Raw genomic sequence first — 7,500 nt, 5'->3', positions numbered from 1 at the left:
GACCGCAGCGCGCCCCTGCTCGCTCTCGCGACCGTGTTTGGCCCTGCTGAGCCTCGCGGCTCCCTGGGTTTTTCGGACCCCTGGGTGGTCTGCCGGAACCGCTCGACCTCGCACGGCGGAGATCTCGGCCAGACGGCCCCACGCACGGAGGGCCGGGCAGGTGCCCGGGCCGCCCCGAGGAGGGAAGTCCCCATCGGTCCCTGGATCCGTGCACGCGAAAAGGAAGAGGGTCCCCATCCGCCTGAACACCGGACGGCCCCGCGGTTGGGGTGCCGGCCCGCGAAGGGCCCTTCCCGTCGCGAACGTCAGCGCCACATCGATCGGCGGGCGCGAGAGGAGCGGGCCCCCCCTCCCTCCGGGGGGCGCCGACACTCGGAGCTCGGCTCCCGGCCGCTGCGGGGCCCGTGAGCTAAGAGCCGGGCAAAGCGGGCCGTCTCGGCGGAGGGCCGGGTGCTGGCCTCCGCCCTCAAACGGGCCCGCTCCCCCCCTCCCACGCCGGGCAGGGTCGGGTACAATACTCGGATTGATCCCCTAGGCTGAGCTCCGGTTCTCACAGGCTCTGAAAAACCTGTCCTCAGAAATCTCCTCACACAATCCTCGAAAGGCAGGTCGAAAAAGCCAAAGCCCCGCCTTCGGCGGTACGAAACTGGAACTGGGCGCCACCTCGTGGTTCCCTCGGTCGGCCGAGACGGCGTGGGGCGACCCCTTCCGGACATCCGCGAGACGACCGGCCGTCAGGTCAACCCATTCGCTCCAAAGGGGTTGACCTGGTGGCCGAGAGGGGACTTTGAAAATTTTTCGGACTTGGAAAACTTTTTTTTTTTTTTTCTTCCCCCAGCCCGCTTCCTCCGGGTTGACCCGGTGGCCGAGCGTCTCGCCGTCCCCGGACGCGGCGAGGGACTGCCTCCCGGCCGTCAGGATCGGGCCCACGGAAGTCTGATTTTAAAAAAAATTGGCCGACGCCACCGCGGAGGGCTACCCGGGCACCCCGGGCCCCGGAGCCGGAAAAGGGAAAAAAAGGATCGGGCCCACTAGAGACATGGACCCGGCCGCCAAGCAGGCCGCCCTGGGCTGACCCTCCCCGGCCGCAGCGAGGGACTGCCTCCCGGCCGACAGGATCGGGCCCCTGGAAGTCTGGGGGTGGGGGGGGGGGAAATCGCCCCACGCCCCCGAGGAGGGCTGCCCGGGCGGGCCTGGCCCCGGAGCTCGGAAAAAAAAAAAGGATCGGGCCCACTAGAGACATGGACCAGGCCGCCCTGGGCTCACCTTCCCCGGCCGCAGCGAGGGACTGCCTCCCGGTCGACTGGATCGGGCCCCTGGAAGTCTGGAAAAAGAAGAATGGAACCTGACGCCTCCGAGGAGGGGGCGCCCAGGGAAGGAGGGAGATCCGGGTTGACCTGCTGACCGGACGGGAAAGAGGCCACCGGGCGTCCCCCCCCTTAAAACCTAGGGGTTGACCTGGTGGCCGGAAAGCGAACCGGCCAGCAGGTGAACCCTTTCGATTCCACGGGTTGACCTGGTGCCCGGGAAGCGAACCGGCCAGCAGGTGAACCCGTTCGATTCCACGGGTTGACCTGGTGCCCGGGAAGCGAACCGGCCAGCAGGTGAACCCGTTCGATTCCACGGGTTGACCTGGTGCCCGGGAAGCGAACCGGCCAGCAGGTGAACCCGTTCGATTCCACGGGTTGACCTGGTGCCCGGGAGGGGACTCTGAAAATTTTTCAGCCCTTTCGACTCGGGGTTGACCTGGTGGCCGAGAGGGGACTCGCACGGCAGGCAAGCCGCCCTGGGCTCACCCTCCCCGGCCGCAGCGAGGGACTGCCACCCGGCCGACTGGATCGGGCCCCTGGAAGTCTGGAAAAAAGAATGGAACCTGACGCCTCCGAGGAGGGGGCGCCCAGGGAAGGAGGGAGATCCGGGTTGACCTGCTGACCGGACGGGAAAGAGGCCACCGGGCGTCCCCCCCCTTAAAACCTAGGGGTTGACCTGGTGGCCGGAAAGCGAACCGGCCAGCAGGTGAACCCGTTCGATTCCACGGGTTGACCTGGTGCCCGGGAAGCGAACCGGCCAGCAGGTGAACCCGTTCGATTCCACGGGTTGACCTGGTGCCCGGGAAGCGAACCGGCCAGCAGGTGAACCCGTTCGATTCCACGGGTTGACCTGGTGCCCGGGAGGGGACTCTGAAAATTTTTCAGCCCTTTCGACTCGGGGTTGACCTGGTGGCCGAGAGGGGACTCGCACGGCAGGCAAGCCGCCCTGGGCTCACCCTCCCCGGCCGCAGCGAGGGACTGCCTCCCGGTCGACTGGATCGGGCCCCTGGAAGTCTGGAAAAAAGAATGGAACCTGACGCCTCCGAGGAGGGGGCGCCCAGGGAAGGAGGGAGATCCGGGTTGACCTGCTGACCGGACGGGAAAGAGGCCACCGGGCGTCCCCCCCCCCCTTAAAACCTAGGGGTTGACCTGGTGGCCGGAAAGCGAACCGGCCAGCAGGTGAACCCGTTCGATTCCACGGGTTGACCTGGTGCCCGGGAAGCGAACCGGCCAGCAGGTGAACCCGTTCGATTCCACGGGTTGACCTGGTGCCCGGGAAGCGAACCGGCCAGCAGGTGAACCCGTTCGATTCCACGGGTTGACCTGGTGCCCGGGAAGCGAACCGGCCAGCAGGTGAACCCGTTCGATTCCACGGGTTGACCTGGTGCCCGGGAGGGGACTCTGAAAATTTTTCAGCCCTTTCGACTCGGGGTTGACCTGGTGGCCGAGAGGGGACTCGCACGGCAGGCAAGCCGCCCTGGGCTCACCCTCCCCGGCCGCAGCGAGGGACTGCCACCCGGCCGACTGGATCGGGCCCCTGGAAGTCTGGAAAAAAGAATGGAACCTGACGCCTCCGAGGAGGGGGCACCCAGGGAAGGAGGGAGATCCGGGTTGACCTGCTGACCGGACGGGAAAGAGGCCACCGGGCGTCCCCCCCCCCTTAAAACCTAGGGGTTGACCTGGTGGCCGGAAAGCGAACCGGCCAGCCGGTGAACCCGTCCGATTCCACGGGTTGACCTGGTGGCCGGGAGAGCGAACCGGCCAGCAGGTGAACCCGTTCGATTCCACGGGTTGACCTGGTGCCCGGGAGGGGACTCTGAAAATTTTTCAGCCCTTTCGACTCGGGGTTGACCTGGTGGCCGAGAGGGGACTCGCACGGCAGGCAAGCCGCCCTGGGCTCACCCTCCCCGGCCGCAGCGAGGGACTGCCACCCGGCCGACTGGATCGGGCCCCTGGAAGTCTGGAAAAAAGAATGGAACCTGACGCCTCCGAGGAGGGGGCGCCCAGGGAAGGAGGGAGATCCGGGTTGACCTGGTGACCGGACGGGAAAGAGGCCACCGGGCGTCCCCCCCTTAAAACCTAGGGGTTGACCTGGTGGCCGGAAAGCGAACCGGCCAGCCGGTGAACCCGTCCGATTCCACGGGTTGACCTGGTGGCCGGGAAGCGAACCGGCCAGCAGGTGAACCCGTTCGATTCCACGGGTTGACCTGGTGCCCGGGAGGGGACTCTGAAAATTTTTCAGCCCTTTCGACTCGCGGTTGACCTGGTGGCCGAGAGGGGACTCGCACGGCAGGCAAGCCGCCCTGGGCTGACCCTCCCCGGCCGCAGCGAGGGACTGCCTCCCGGCCGACAGGATCGGGCCCCTGGAAGTCTGGGGGGGGGGGGGGAATCGCCCCACGCCTCCGAGGAGGGCTGCCCGGGCGGGCCTGGCCCCGGAGCTCGAAAAAAAAAAAAAGGATCGGGCCCACTAGAGACATGGACCAGGCCGCCCTGGGCTCACCCTCCCCGGCCGCAGCGAGGGACTGCCTCCCGGCCGACTGGATCGGGCCCCTGGAAGTCTGGGGGGGGGGGGGAAATGGAACCTGACGCCTCCGAGGAGGGGACGCCCAGGGAAGGAGGGAGATCCGGGTTGACCTGGTGACCGGACGGGAAAGAGGCCACCGGGCGTGCCCCCGTTAAAACCCCTAGGGGTTGACCTGGTGGCCGGAAAGCAAACCGGCCACTGGGTAGGCCGGTCGGCAACCTAGGGGTTGACCTGGTGGCCGGGAAGCGAACCGGCCAGCAGGTGAACCCGTCCGATTCCACGGGTTGACCTGGTGCCCGGGAGGGGACTCTGAAAATTTTTCAGCCCTTTCGACTCGGGGTTGACCTGGTGGCCGAGAGGGGCCTCGCACGGCAGGCAAGCCGCCCTGGGCTCACCCTCCCCGGCCGCAGCGAGGGACTGCCCCTCCCCACCCCCCGGCTGACAGGATCGGGCGCACTGGAAGTCCGGGACAGTATTTTCCCCGACGCCGGGGAGGGCGGGCGGAGGGGCTCTGGCGGCCAGCCCGGGCCCCGGAGCTCGAAAAGGAAAAAAGGACCGGGCCCGCGAGAGACGGGGGCCCTGCCGCAGGGGGGGGGGCAGTCCGACCGGGGCTCACCGTGCGGCAGGCCCGGGCGTCGGCAGGGGAAAGCGGGCGAGGAGGCGCGGGGCCGGGTGCCTACGGCCATACCGGACCGAACGCCCCCGATCCCGTCCGATCTCGGAAGGTAAACCGTCCCGGGCCTGGCTAGTACTTGGATGGGTGACCGCCTGGGAATCCCAGGTGCCGTAGGCAGCTTTTCCCGGTCCGAGTCAGCTCTCTCTCCTTTTCTGGGGGGGAAGGAGAGGGGGGGACGGGCCGGAAAGCCCCTCGTCGCTCCTGCCGAGTCGGAGGTCGCGGCCGCAGGTCACGGGTCTGGGCGCCTGGGGTCCGGCTCCCCACCCACCCGGCTTCCTCCGCGGAGGACCCCCCCCGGGGCCACCGAAGCCGCTGGGGGAGACGCCGGGCATGGGGCGGACTGGCCCGGACCCTCCCGGCCGCCGGCCCGCAGGTCCGCCCCGAATCCCCCCCCGCGGCCACCCAGGCCAGGCCTGGCCAGGCGGGACGGACGGCGGGTGTCCAGCGCCCAGCGGCTTCCTCCAGCGGGGACCCACGGACCCCAAAGCCGCAGGGGGAGGCCCCGGGCCTGGGACGGACTCGCTCGGACCCCCTGCGCCCGGCCGCCGGCCCGCGGGACCGCCCCGAATCCCCCCGCGGCCACCCAGGCCAGGCCTGGCCAGGCGGGACGGACGGCGGGTGTCCAGCGCCCAGCGGCTTCCTCCAGCGGGGACCCACGGACCCCAAAGCCGCAGGGGGAGACCCCAGGCCCGGGACCGACTCGCTCGGACCCCCCGCCTCCCCTGCGCCCGGCCGCCGGCCCGCGGGACCGCCCCGAATCCCCCCGCGGCCACCCAGGCCAGGCCTGGCCAGGCGGGACGGACGGCGGGTGTCCAGCTCCCAGTGGCTTCCGCCAGCGGGGACCCACGGACCCCAAAGCCGCAGGGGGAGGCCCCGGGCCCGGGACGGACTCGCTCGGACCCCCCGCCTCCCCTGCGCCCGGCCCCCGGCCCGCGGGACCGCCCCGAATCCCCCCGCGGCCATCCAGGCCAGGCCTGGCCTGGCGGGCCGGTGTGCAGCTCCCCCGGGCTTCCTCCCCCGACGACCCGCGCCCCCCTGAGCCGCAGGCGGAGACCCCGGCCCCGGGGCGGACCGGCCCGGGCTCGCCCGAGCCCCCTGCGCCCGGCCCGCAGGACCGCCCCCCCGAATCCCCCGGGAGAGGCCCGGCCTGCACGCCACTGACGACCCGCGGCCCCCAAAGTCGCAGGAGGCGCCCCCCCCCCCCGGTTAGCCCCGTCTCGCTCCGCGCCCCCCCGCCCCTCGCTGCCGGGACCGGGCGCCGCCCCAGAGTCAGCCGCAGCCGGCCGGCCTGAGAGCTGCCCTCCTGTGGACGACGGTGAGTTTACCTTGATACTAACCGGCCGTCAGCCAGGTCAACCCCATTGCTAGACTGGGGTGGACCTGGTGGCCGAGTGGGGACTTGGAACATTTGACAGCTGCTTCCCGGGGCTTGACCGGTTGTCCTGAACGCCCCCCACCCCCACCCCCAGCCCCCGGCTCCTGCTCCCCTCTCCCCAGCCTCGGTGCTCCGCTCCCTGCCTCGGAGGCTGCCTCTCTGCGGCGCCTGCATCGCCTCCGAGGACGCGCACCCTCCGGAGGCTGGACGTAAACCCACCACTGCCGCCGACCCGGCTCTCCGAGGGACGACTGTGAGGCCCCCCACCCCACCCCACCCCCGGACCGCCCTGGGGACGACTGCTAAGCCTCCCCCACCGGACCGCCCGGGGGAAGACTGCGACGCCTCCCGCCAGGCCCCCACCCAGCCTGGGGGAAGACTGCTAAGCCTCCCCCCCACACACACACACACACACTGTCGGGGGATGACGATTAAGCCTCTCCCGGACTGCCCGGGGGAAGACTATTAAGCCTCCCCTGGAACCACTATTAAGCCTGCCCCCGGAGTCCTCGGGGGATGACTGCTAAGCCTCCCCCACCGGACCACCCGGGGCAAGACTGCTAAGCCTCCCTCCCACACACACACACACTGTCAGGGGAGGACTATTAAGCTTTCCCGCTGGAGCGCCCGGGGCGGACGACTGTTAAGCCTGCCCCCGGAGTCCTCGGGGGAGGACTATTAAGCTTTCCCCCCTGGAGCGCCCGGGGGGGGGGGGGGGGGGGACGACTATTAAGCCTGGCCCCCGGAGTCCTCGGGGGACGACTATTAAGCCTCCCCCGGACCTGCTCCCTCTCGACTATTAAGCCCCCCCTCTGCGGTCCTCAGCACCACTGCCGCGCTGCCCTGGGAGTGGGGTGACATCCGGTCCGGAAAGCAAACCGGCCACCAGGTCAACCCGTCGAATCCAATGGGTTGACCTGGTGGCCGGAAAGCAAACCGGTCGCCAGGTCAACCCGTCGAATCCAATGGGTTGACCTGGTGGCCGGAAAGCAAACCGGCCGCCAGGTCAACCCAGTAGATTCAGCGGGTTGACCTGGTGGCCGAACGGGGACTTTGAAAATTTGACAGCCGCTTCCCGGGGGTTGACCTGTTGTCCCGGTGGGGACTTTGAACATTTGACAGCCGCCTCCCAGGGCTTGACCTGTTGTCCCGGTGGGGACTTTGAACATTTGACAGCCGCCTCCCAGGGCTTGACCTGTTGTCCCGGGGGGGACTTTGAACATTTTACAGCCGCTTCCCGGGGCTTGACCTGGTGGCCGAGTGGGGACTTTGAACATTTGACAGCCGCTTCCCGGGGGTTGACCTGTTGTCCTGAACGCCCCCCACCTCCCCCCCCCCGGCTCCTGCTCCCCACTCCCCAGCCTCGGTGCTCCGCTCCCTGCCTCGGAGGCTGCCTCTCTGCGGCGGCTGCATCGCGTCCGAGGACGCTCACCCTCCGGAGGCTGGATGTAAAGCCTGACACCCGCCACCGCCGCCGACACGGCTCTCGGAGGGACGACTCTGAGGCCTCCCCCCACCCCCGGACCGCCCTGGGGACGACTGCTAAGCCTCCCCCCCGCCCACACCCACACCCACACTGTCGGGGGATGACTCTTAAGCCTCTCCCGGACTGCCT

At 69.5% G+C, this 7,500-nt stretch overlaps 1 non-coding gene across 1 annotated transcript; it reads left to right on the top strand.

Annotated features, from left to right (window-relative positions):
- Nucleotides 1-4,508: 4,508 nt before the first annotated feature.
- Nucleotides 4,509-4,627, top strand: LOC135979453 (5S ribosomal RNA). Its single transcript, XR_010596759.1, has one exon. It is a non-coding gene; the product is annotated as a 5S ribosomal RNA (ribosomal RNA).
- The last annotated feature ends 2,873 nt before the right edge of the window (nucleotides 4,628-7,500 follow it).

The sequence above is a fragment of the Chrysemys picta genome, unplaced genomic scaffold, assembly GCF_011386835.1.
Source record: "Chrysemys picta bellii isolate R12L10 unplaced genomic scaffold, ASM1138683v2 scaf884, whole genome shotgun sequence".
In the NCBI taxonomy this organism is placed as follows: Eukaryota; Metazoa; Chordata; order Testudines; family Emydidae; genus Chrysemys; species Chrysemys picta.
This window is presented reverse-complemented; position numbering and strand designations above follow the sequence as displayed.